Genomic DNA, 12,398 nt, shown 5'->3' on the forward strand with positions numbered 1-12,398 from the left:
CTTTACTGAAATCTCACTGATGATGATCCTTTTCATGCTTTCTTTCCTGCAGAACGTAGTGGACATGTACAAACTACATCAAAATGTTTTTTTCAGTGTAAGGTGGCAGAGGTTTAATTCACAAATTAGTATTGATCACAGCCCCATTCATGAAAACACTTGTGTGCCTGCTGTTTGTACCCTGGACTTGATGTACACAGTCTAGAACACCAATGATTTATATTCAAAAGTGATAGATAGGGACTTGAAGACTAAGGAGACAATCTTACAAACACTTAGTAACTTTGTCATGGGAATAATTTTACACACGTGATGTCAGGCAACCAGTATGAGCGTGGTCTAGCCTAGCGGTCAGAGCAGGTATCAGGCACCAAGTGTCAGAGCCAGGGTCAGTAGTCAGAAACTGGAGCCATGGCTCAAGCCGGAAGGCAGGAAACTGGATACCAGAGCCAAGTGTCAAGCTGGAGGCAGCAGTCAGAAGCCAGAACCACAGGTCAAGCTGAGGTCAGGAACTGGGCAAGCACGGTAGCAGGCAAGGAGGGTTTCAAGGCAGGTGCAGGACCAGGAGAGAAACAGGGCTGGGTACAAGGCAGCCGCAGTCACAGTGGTGGGCATGAGCACTGAGCAGCCAGCTGGCTGCTCCTGCTGGCTTAAGAGCCAGCCTGCTGGACCCTCCAGCCAATAAAGTGAGGTAGCCAATTAGGCAGCCTGGCTCTGCTACAAGCTCTGATTCCTGAAACATGAGCAGTTGGACTGAACTCACATGAGTGGAGTTACTCATGGGCATAATTGGTTGCAAGATCATCTCACAATAAAATAACATTTGCAGAAGTGATCCATCGTGATGGATATCACTTTGATGTTTCTAAATAAAACTAGAGAGCACAAATGCTTTGAAATAGTATGCATTAAATTCCACTTTCCATATTCCTTTTGGGCCATATTCTGCCTTGATTTACACTACTGCAACCTTATTGTCTTTAAGAACATAAGAACTGCCATACTGATTCCGACCAAAGGTCTATCTAGCTCAATATCCTGTCTTCCGACAATGGCCAATGCCAGGTGCTCCAGAGTGAATGAACAGAACAGGCAACCATCAAGTGATCCATCCCTTGTCACCCATTCTGAGCTTCCAGCAAACAGAAGCTAGGGACATCATCCCTGCCCATCCTGGCTAATAGCCATAGATGGACCTATCCTCCATGAACTTATCTAGTTCTTTTTTGAACCCTGTTATAGTCCCCACCTTCACAACATCCTCTGGCAAGTAGTTCCACAGGTTGACTGTGTGTTGTGTGAAGAAATACTTCGGTTTGTTTGTTTTAAACCTGCTGCCTTTTAGTTTAATTTGTGTTATGGGAAGGAATAAATAACACTTCCTTATTTACTTTCTCGACATCAGTCATGATTTTATAGACCTCTATTATATTCCCCCTTAGTCATCTCTTTTCCAAGCTGAAAAGTCCCAGTCTTATTAATCACTCCTCATGTGGAAGCCATTCTATACTCCTAATCATTTTTGTTGCCCTTTTCTAAACCTTTTCCAATTCCATTATATCTTTTTTGAGACGGGGCAACCACACCTGCATGCAGTATTCAAGATGTGGGCATATTATGGGTATATATAGAGGCAATATGATGTTTTCTGTCTTATTATCTATCCCTTTCTTAATGATTACCAACATTCTGTTCACTTTTTTGACGGCCACTGCACTTTGAGTGGATGTTTTCAGAAAACTATCCACAATGATGTCTGCTGTTATCCAAATGGTATTTGTTAATATATTTTTGTACTCGTTACAGTGAATCATTACAGGGTAAGTTTATGTAAAATTTTATAATGGTGTGAACTAATATTTGTTGACATTTTTAATATTTATCTGTGTTTATCAGAAGCAGAAATAACGTACTATTTGAATGTATCCTTCACACATATAAAAACATAATAAACATAATAGAAACTACAACAGAAAGAAAAAAAATAGAGTTAATCAAAGCCCTTTTACTTTAAAAAATAATGATCTAACTGTATATTAGCATCTGAACTGCATATGATTTACAGTTGCAGACTTCTAATGCTGTCTTGTTTAATACTACTACCATATATTAGGTAAAGAAATTCTTCCTTCAACGTCAATGGACATTTCAACTTATGTCTATCAAACAATTTATGAGCATCAGTCCTTTTAGTCTGCTTCTGTCATTTCTATTATATTCCTTTTAGGGTTTGTTCCCCCATCCCATCGTGGTGCACAGGGAATTACATGTGCAAGTAGCATTAAGAGTTATGTAGATAAATCTCTGCATGCTGAGAAGAACCTCTACCTTTGAGCTTAAATCTTGCTAATCTTTCTTTATGAATCATATTAATAAAACTCTGAATCATTTTGGTTGCTCTCCATGGAGCCCTTTCTATCTCCATATCCTTTGTAGAATAAGATGGCTGGAATTGCATGATTTTAAACATGAGCTTCCAAGTCCCTAAAAGTACCTGAAAAAATCTATAGAAGTATATTCCATGGTGCTTACTCTCTCGAATATATATGTATGTGTAAGAAATGTGTGAGAGACAGCCCCCTGGAATATACTTCAGTAGATTTTTTCACATATGAACACACACATATATGCACACAGACACTGTGTGACAGCGTATATATGTGTGAGATACATCGATGTACCCCAAGCTCTTGTTTGCCTTTTTTCACAACACTCTAGACTCTTACACTAAGTAGTACCTCATTTCTGAAACCCGTGGGATTACCTAGAAATAATGTCAGGGTGGCAGAATCTGAACCAAGCAAATACTCTTGGTTTTAGCATAGTTTGAGCCATCATCTCCCACCAAGCTTTTCCTGATCTATAATCACATTATAATCTCTTGTGTAGTCTTTGTCTATCATTCTTTAAATTCTTCTCTGTTTCATTATCCAGGATGTACACTGGCTCGCTGTACATTACATCCTTTTCACAAGCAGTTTTATGCAAAGTAGCATGGTCAGCAGTCACTATCCTAAGAGCAGTCCTTGTTTAGGACTATGGTGGCTTGATTGTGCAAGAACTGATTAGAATTGGGCTCCTGCTCCATTACTCTCTTCTAGAAGGTAGGCTATGAGGGTGACTAAGAGGTATTTCACAGAAGTTATGTCAGGTACAAAACTGAAGTAAGATGCATTGCGCATAGGGGTAGAGTGTTGTTGAGAACCCATGCTAGAACCTGATGGCCACTTCAAGGACAATTTCAACCAATCGGTAGTGTTTGGTATCCAGCTGCTGTACAGAAATAGCACAAATATGGTACAGAAAAGTGTTCTCTAGTTACAGTCTCCATTCCATGCACTAAAACTGGGTAAATAGAGCAAATCTGATTTGCAAATAAAACCTGTCCCTTCACTTTGCAGGTATTTACAACTCCTTTTTATTTATTTATTTACATCTCTAAACTGAGTTAAGCGATTTGTATACTGGCCTTCTAAGACATTCCAGAATACCGAGTAGGCCTATTTTTTACCCCATCGCATAGCTATAGATGTGCACAGTGGAGCTACTCTGTCCTTCTGGGAAGAGGGCCATACTGGATCCAGATAATAAAAATGAACTGCTTGTTGCAAATCAGTGGATCACCAGATAGGAGGATTTAGTCCTTAGAAAATACAACAGAAATAATATACTGTGCTACCATAATGGATCGTTATTATTTCAAGTATACATAGGACTGTACCTCCAGCTACCCAAAAATCCTGATTAACAAATTTAGCCATTTTTAAAATAAATTGGATAACGTTGCTTGATATATGATAGATCAGACAATTTAATTTCAGAAGGGCTTCTAGGCTGAAGCCTGACAGTGTGCTAATTTTTTTAAAAAAGTTCTGAGCCTATAGATAACATTCTTAGCAATAAGTACATAGTACCATGATTTAATACAGTTTAATTTACCTGAATACGTCAGTGACAAGGATTAGGGGTGGCTAGAGGTGCAGTCCTATCCATACTCTATAATTGTAATCTGATAACAGTATGATTTCTATTGTTACTGTCTGAAAGCAAAATTCTAAGGATCTGGGAGTTTCACAGGTAAATTTGCAATAGTCTGGGAATTATGCACACAGACAGTGTAATGTTGCATAAGAAATCAGATTAAGAGAAGAGAGGAGCACATTGCTTTTGTTAACTGTACAATTCTACTTTTTGGATGCATCTAGTTTACACTGGGTTTGTTCAGAGACTTAAACACATCCCTTTGCATAGTCACTCCTATATATTAACATGATACCTATACTTACAGATATGGCAATGGATATTAACCCATATCAGAGAAGAGAACAAGATGTAAAGTTCATATCTGTATCCAGAATTTCCAAAACTCCAATGGTATATGCATCTAGTACCTTAGTTTAAGTCATTACAGAGTCAGAGACAAGAGGTGTCATTTAGATTTGGATGCAGACCAGGACTTCTTCATATTTCAGAGATGCTCAGTCTTAAGTTTTGACCGTGTCCCATCATATTTCAAATCCTCCTCTACTTGTAATGCCAGTCTCACTGGTCTGCAATCTCCTCTTACATATGTTGTGTCAGTAAAGAATGATACATAGAGCAGCTCCAAGGTTAGTTAACAGCACAAACATGTTTACTGAGACACAGAGGAGGTGATTTGCTGCCTGCATGGTTCCTATTCTGTGAATCTCCCATTCACCTCCCCTCAGTCTCATGGGGTTTGTGCATGTCTCCTCGGGGAAGAAGGAGTGGCTTGCTAAATTGAACAGAAACTCTGAGCCACTGTAGAGAGATGCTCCTGGTATACCCAGATCTTAGAACAGCCACTACCCAAGGAATTGTACTTCCTGCCAATTTCCCAGAGGCAGAGGGTATGTGTGTAAAACTTGTTGGCCCATACCAGAATAGGAGTTTCCTGCCTCCATAACAACATAAGAACAGACAAACTGGTTCAGACCAAAAGTCCATCTAGCTCAATATCCTGTCTTCCAACAGTGGCAAATGCCAGGTGCCCCAGAGGGAATGAACAGAACAGGTAATCATCAAGTGATCCATCCCCTGTTGTCCATTCCCAGATTCTGGAAAACAGAAGCTAAGGACACCATCCCTGTCCATCCCGGTTAATAGCCATTGATGAACCTATCGTCCACTGTGATTTTTATCAGCGTAGCGGATAATCTAGCCCAGGGATGGGCAAACTTTTTGGCCCAAGGCCCACATCTGGATGGGGAAATTGCATGCAGGGCCATAAATGTAGGGCTGGGGCAAGGCGTTGGGGTATGGGAGGGAGTGTGGAGTGTGGAAGGGGGTTCAGTGTACAGGAAGGGGCTCAGGGCAAAGGGTTGGGGTACAGGAGGGGAGTAGGGTGTACAAGGGGGCTCAGGGCAGGGGGTTGGGGTGCAGGAGGGGGTGTGGAGTGTGGGATGGGGGCTCAGGGCAGGGGTGCAGGGAGGGGTGCGGAGTGTGGGAGAGGGCTCAGGGCAGAGGGTTGGGGGCTCAGAGAAGAGGGTTGAGGTGCAGGAGGGGTGCGACAGGGGGCTCAGGGCAGGGGGTTGGGGTGTGGGCTCCAGCCAGGTGCCACTTATCTTGAGCGGCTCTGGGGTGGCAGCAGCAAGCAGAGGGGCTAAGGCTCCACGTCCCTGTGGCTCCTGGGGGAGGGGAGGCAGAGGGCTCCGTGCACTGCCCTCGCCTGTGGGTGCCTCCCCCGAAGTTCCCATTGGCTGCGGTTCCCTGTTCCTGGTCAATGGGAGCTGCAGGGGGTGGTTCCTGCAGGTGAGGGCAGCACGCAGAGCCCTCTGCCCCCCCTCCCTAGGGGCCGCAGGGACATGGTGCCGGCTGCTTCCGGGAGCGGCGCGGGGCCCACAGCGCCATGGGCATGGCAATCCCGTAGGCCGGATCCAAAGCCCTGAGGGGCTGGATTCAGCTCACATGCCATAGTTTCCCCACTCCTGATCTAGCCCAATATATTTATCTTTGCAAATGATCCATGTTACAGCTCAAAATGCAGAAAAATGGAGGTGGACAGTGTATTACTATCTCTCAAACTAATTAAAAAACCGAAACCACATCATGAAGTGGTTATTGTCATGCTGGGTTGGACATTGCCATGGAACGTGGGTTGGTAACAAAAGGAATACCTTCTTGATCATTGTAAAGATCAGTTAATTTTTTCACTTACTGAAGAGTGTCCTTTTAAATTGAACAGGAAGGCTGAGTATACAGATAGAGTGAGCATAAACCACAAATTTCAGAGTAGCAGCCGTGTTAGTCTGTATTCGCAAAAAGAAAAGGAGTACAGTGAGGATATTTTTATACACACAGACCATGAAAAAATGGGTGTTTATCACTTCAAAAGGTTTTCTCTCTCGTTCACCTGCACATTTACCAATGTGATATATGCCATCATGTGCAAGCAATGCCCCTCTGCCATGTACATTGGTCAAACTGGACAGTCTCTACGTAAAAGAATAAATGGAAACAAATCAGATGTCAAGAATTATGACATTCATAAACCACTTCAATCTCTCTGGTCACGTGATTACAGATATGAAAGTTGCGATATTACAACAGAAAAACTTCAAAACTAGACTCCAGCGAGAGACTGCTGAATTGGAATTCATTTGGAAATTGGATACAATTAACTTAGGCTTGAATAGAGACTGGGAGTGGCTAAGTCATTATGCAAGGTAGCCTATTTCCCCTTAAAGAAAAAGAGTACTTGTGGCACCTTAGAGACTAACCAATTTATTTGAGCATAAGCTTTCGTGAGGTGAGCTGTAGCTCACGAAAGCTTATGCTCAAATAAATTGGTTAGTCGCTAAGGTGCCACAAGTACTCCTTTTCTTTTTGCGAATACAGACTAACACAGCTGTTACTCTGAAACTTATTTCCCCTTGTTTTTTCCTCTCCCCCCCTCCTTCCCCTCCCCCCCCCCCCCCCGTTCCTCAGACGTTCTTGTTAAACCCTGGATTTATGCTGGAAATGGCCCACCTTGATTATCATACACATTGTAAGGAGAGTGATCACTTTAGATAAACTATTACCAGCAGGAGAGTGGGGTGGGGGGAGAGAAAACCTGGATTTGTGCTGGAAATGGCCCACCTTGATTATCATACACATTGTAAGGAGAGTGATCACTTTAGATAAGCTATTACCAGCAGGAGAGTGGGGGGAGAGAAAACCTTTTGAAGTGATAAACACCCATGTTTTCATGGTCTGTGTGTATAAAAATATCCTCACTGCATTTTCCACTTTTATGTATCCGATGAAGTGAGCTGTAGCTCACGAAAGCTTATGCTCAAATAAATTGGTTAGTCTCTAAGGTGCCACAAGTCCTCCTGTTCTTTTTATAAACCACAAAACAACTATTGAAAAAAAATCATACTGAAACTCACATATGAGATATTATTCTTTGAAGACAAAGCAAATCCCATTATCAGTAGGAATTTTAAGGTTACAATTCTCATTGGGTGAAATTCTCCCCTATGCAGAGGCCCAACATAAAGGCCTATTCACCACCTGTCTGACTGAATCTCTCAAAATAGGACTTTGACAAGGGTGAATGTCATTCATTATGAATAACATATTTTGAATATACAGTGTGGTGATGGATAAATTAATTGGCATACAGAGTCAATTCTATTTTACAATAGTACTGTATAGAAAATGCTATAGGGAAAATCGGCAATGCTGCTTAGAACCAAGGGACCAAATTCATCCCTGATATAATTCCACAAGTCTCTCATTTACCCCTTTATATTTTATATGTTTTCTACCAAGCCAATTTATTTTTCCTTTATCATATCTATGGTATTGCACAGTAATTGGTTGATATCCAATGAAATGTACTTTGCATGCTCTCTTTGATTAATTATCTTTTGCGTTTTACTTGCAATTGCCAAAATTATATATACATGCACATGCATACACAGGTCCTGGACTCTGCGGAGTAGACAGGGAATGTTACAGTGTAAGTGCTCCACCATCTTTTTACCATCAGACCAAGTATTCTAACCTCACATGCAGACCTCATTCTCTGAGCATGGCTCTTTTCAAGAGATATCAGTTCTGTTTAACACTATGGTTATATGGAACTATGATACCCTCTAATGGTCCAGTAACAAACTACACATATTTACTGAGAATACTCAACTAAATAACAAAAAATGCTGACAGAACAGATGGGATTTAGCATTGTGTGCTTGTAAATTGACATTTTTCATGGAAAGCACAATTTCCTAAAATTAAATTGATATTTATCAAATGTTCTGTTTTAAAGAGAAAATGCACTTTTCCATTTTTCTTCAAGAAGTTACGGGTGGTCTAACATTTTACCACCATCCAATTTCCAGAGGGGTTTTTTTTTAATGATTTCTCTCTTTGATTTAGTTAAATAAATATTCATCCAAAGCATATGGCTCTGAGGAAAAGATCTAACAAGTTAAAGAAAGTAATGTTAGACTACATTAACATGAGAAGTGGAACAAGGAGCTAAAAAATATGTAACTCTTACTAGTTAAAATGAAGAATCTAGGCCAGCATCTTTAATCATGATTTTTATTTAATTATGAGAAATTTTGCTTTATCACCTTTACATATAATTAATTCAGATTAAAAAAAATCAATTTCAAAACAAATTTAAAGGTCTGATTGAAAGCCACAAAAGCAAGGAAACTGTCTATACTTAACCCATCTTATTTTGTGTAGGTATTTTAGAACACATAGAAGAGTAGTCTGTTGTTAATATTCATTCATAACTTCACACCAATTTAAGTTATTAATGTACAACAAGGAAAATATAAGGCATTGGCTCTGCATTTAAGACCACTATGGGTGCAATGTTTAACAACCTGTAAAATGCATAAACAGATGAGTAAAAAATAAAGTTATACCCATAAAGCCCAATCTTCAACATGAGTTTTGCTTAAGTGAGGACTACAGGATTTGGCAGTGAACTCTAAATTTGCTTGTTTTGGGGGCTTTCAGTCAGACACTAGCTATATCCATATACGCACCAACATGATCTTGATCTACAAAACCAATGAGTTTTTTGCCATTGACTCCAATGGAGGCAGGATAAATACTATATTTTCCTCATTTGATTTCCTTGATTGTTATGGATATTTTTTTAAAAAAAATGTTCCATTGATCCATTATGCTATCTGAAGACCACACAGCCTATCACTAGAACTATAATGATGTGCTATTAGAGCCTTGGTGTATTTTTTGTAAGGTTCACTCACACTATTATATCATCACAATTCTTTTGAACTCTTAGAGTTTTATTGTATGGTTTCCATGCATAGTGAAAAGAGTACACTAAATATTCTGCCTGACAGAGGTTTATTCAGTTTTGAATGTTATCCTTAGTATGCATTCACAATAAAATATTGAAGTTATCACAGTGTCTTCTGAAATGTGTAATACAAGTAATGTATTACCAAGGAACCTTATTACAACTATTAACTATACAATGGTATTAAGTATATTAACTGTACAAACTGCCACTTAACTACTTAAAAGTTTACAGCAGTACAGACCATGGATCAATCACCTGCACATTTCATTTTAAAGAGGAGTGAATATAACAGAAATCTTAACAGGTCTTTAAATATAGTTATGGTACATAGTACAATTACATCAGCACAAAATTTATCTTTACATTTCTGAAGAATGAAAAATGGCAACTGAATTAAATATCTGTAAGAAATGTAGGCCAAAAAATAAAGTACAAGTACTCTCAGTGAAGTGATTTATACAACCTGCATCCTGCAGTTAGCACAGGAGGTATGTTCATCATCAGTCAGTTGTTCTTAGAGAGAATGGAGAGCTGGTTTCATGCAGGACAGACCTTTTTATGTTTTTCTGTCTTAGGGGACATCCTTATGGAGAGGTGTGTCTGTCTGTATGAGAGGAGCTGGAAAAAGATGCCTCCCTTCTTTATTTCAGCTTACCATGAAGTCTCTAGTTACATCACATAACTATTAAATACTAAATGAATATGTCATTAAAAGTATTCTAGAGTTTGTTGCAGGAAGGACCTGCAGGAGCAGCCCTATATATTTTATGAAGTGCTTTATAAAGTTTCAAGCCTATTGTCAACACTCAACAAACAATAAACCATAATAGGGAAATGTATGCAGTATAGTTATAGTGGTATGGGTCCCAGGATAAGGCATACATAGCAATAAATGGCTTCTCCTTTTCATAGAATCAGAGGGTTAGAAGGGACAACAAGGGTCATCTAGTCTAACCTCCTGCCAAGATGCAGGATTTGTTGTGTCTAAAACATCCAAGTATGGACCCTGACTTTGGGTATTAAAATTGTTCTTGAGCACAGCATGCAAGCCCCAAACTTTGGAAAGGCTCAAACATTTCAAACAGCAAGCAAATCCACTGCCCAGTGTGAATTCTTCTGCAACCTCCCCGTGCCGGGGCTCACACTCCCGAGGCATGCACATCCCAGTCCCATTCTGCTGATTGCCTTGGGAAGGGACATGAGGGTGACTACTGGCCTGCCAGCCTATTTCTGCCATGTGCGGCTGTCTCTGCTGGTGCCCAGCTGCCTCCTGAGCGGCCCGCCTTTCTGCTTGGAGGACATGTGGCGGTGCTTTGCCATTTTCCTGTGGAATCGGGCAATTTTAAAATGCCAGTTGCAGGGGGGGGGGTTGTTTGTTTGTTTGTTTGGGTTTCTTTATGAGGAGTCATGGGCTGCTACATTTGGGGCTGGGGGGAGCAAAGGGGAGGGGCCAGTGCCTGTGCTGTGCGTTTCCCTGGGGGAGGGGGCAGCACGGGTATCCTGCATGGGGGGGGGCTCAAGAAGGGGGCAGTAGTGCTAGTGCCGGGGGTGGGGGGCGGTGCCCATGCTGGGTGTCTGTCGGGGGGGGGGCGGTGTCTGTGCTGGGTGTATGTGTCCTGGGGGGGGGCAGCACCTGTGGTGGGGGGGGTGTCTCCCCGGGGGGGCAGGGCAGGGGGGGCGGCGCCTGTGCTGTGTGTGTCCCTGGGGGTGGGGAGGCCGGGGGGCTGTGGCCAGCTGGAAGTGACAGGCGCCTCAGGCCATTCACCTGCGCTGCCCTCGCTCCGCTGCCCCTGCCCCGCCATGGAGCGTCCCCTGGCCGCGCTGCTCGGCAGCCTCCTCTTCTGCTGCGCAGGTGAGAGCCCGGCCCGGGACAGAGCCGGGCGCGAGCCCACGTCAGCCTGTGCCCCCGACCCGCGCCCATCGTGGGCCCGGCGGGCAGAGCGCGCCCCTGCCCCGCTGAGCCGCCTGTGTCCAGGGGCAGCTTGGGATCGGGACAAGGCTCCGGGGCTGGCGGGGGGGCTGCTCTCCCCGGCACTTCCCCCCTGCCAGGTTCCCCCCTCCCCCCGGGTGCACTTTGCAGCAGCACGAGGAAGATGCTGCCCCACCCCGCTCGGGGCTCCAGCGGGGAGCCGGGACGCTGGAGCCACCCCCTTCCCCCCCCCTCCCCCCAGGGCAGTGCCGTGCTGCGAGCCGCAGCTAAGGTAAGCGGGGCAGGGCTGGCCCCCTGATTGCCCCCCGACCCGACCCGACCCGGGCTAGGCTCTGGCTCCGCAGCCTCCCCCGCCGCCCGCCTCCCCGTTCACACGGCAGCAGCCTGCCCGGCGGGAGCGCCTGCTGCAGAGCCCGGGCTGAAGCGCTGGAGCCCGGCAGCCTCCTGCAGGCTCTGGGGCTGGGCGAGGAGGAGACCTCCGGCCTGAGAGGGAGCGGCAGCCAGGCTGGACCTAAGGCAGTGGGCAGGGGGAGGCTGCACATGCAAGGGCGGGGGGAGGGGGCTCTGGGCGGAAGGGTGTTTGTTGGGGTGACAGGTTGATTACAGGGGGGCAGGGGGCTCTGGACCTCTGGATGTTCGTTGGGGTGATAGGGTGATTAATGGAGGGCAGGGGAATCTGGACGGCAGAGTGTATATTAGGGTGATGGGGTTATGGGGTCATTACTCAGGGAGAGGGGGGCTCTGGATGGTAGGGTGTTTATTGGAGTGATGGGGTGATTACTGGGGGGCAGTGGGCTCTGGATGGAAGGATGTTTATTGAGGTGACAGGGGGTCAGGGGGCTCTGGGTTGCAGGATGTTTATTTGGGGGAGGAGGAGGGGAAATCTGGGTGACAGCTTATATTGGGGCTCTGGGTTTTTCTAGGGTGTAGGGGACTTTGGGTGGAAGGATTTTTAGTGGGGGTCATTGGCTGTCAGGGTTTTTTTTGGGGGGGGGGGTTCTCATCTGGGCTGGGTGTGTGAATGTCTGTCTGTAAAGGGGACTTTAATATGGTTGAGGTAGGGGGTGGCTAGTGGAGTGACCTCCTGTCAAAATTCCCCTTGGGGTTTGGATTTTGAATTTGATTGTCATCTAATCACTTTGTTGTTAATGTGGAGAACTCCTGCTGGGA

Source organism: Lepidochelys kempii, chromosome 1, assembly GCF_965140285.1.
Source record: "Lepidochelys kempii isolate rLepKem1 chromosome 1, rLepKem1.hap1, whole genome shotgun sequence".
In the NCBI taxonomy this organism is placed as follows: Eukaryota; Metazoa; Chordata; order Testudines; family Cheloniidae; genus Lepidochelys; species Lepidochelys kempii.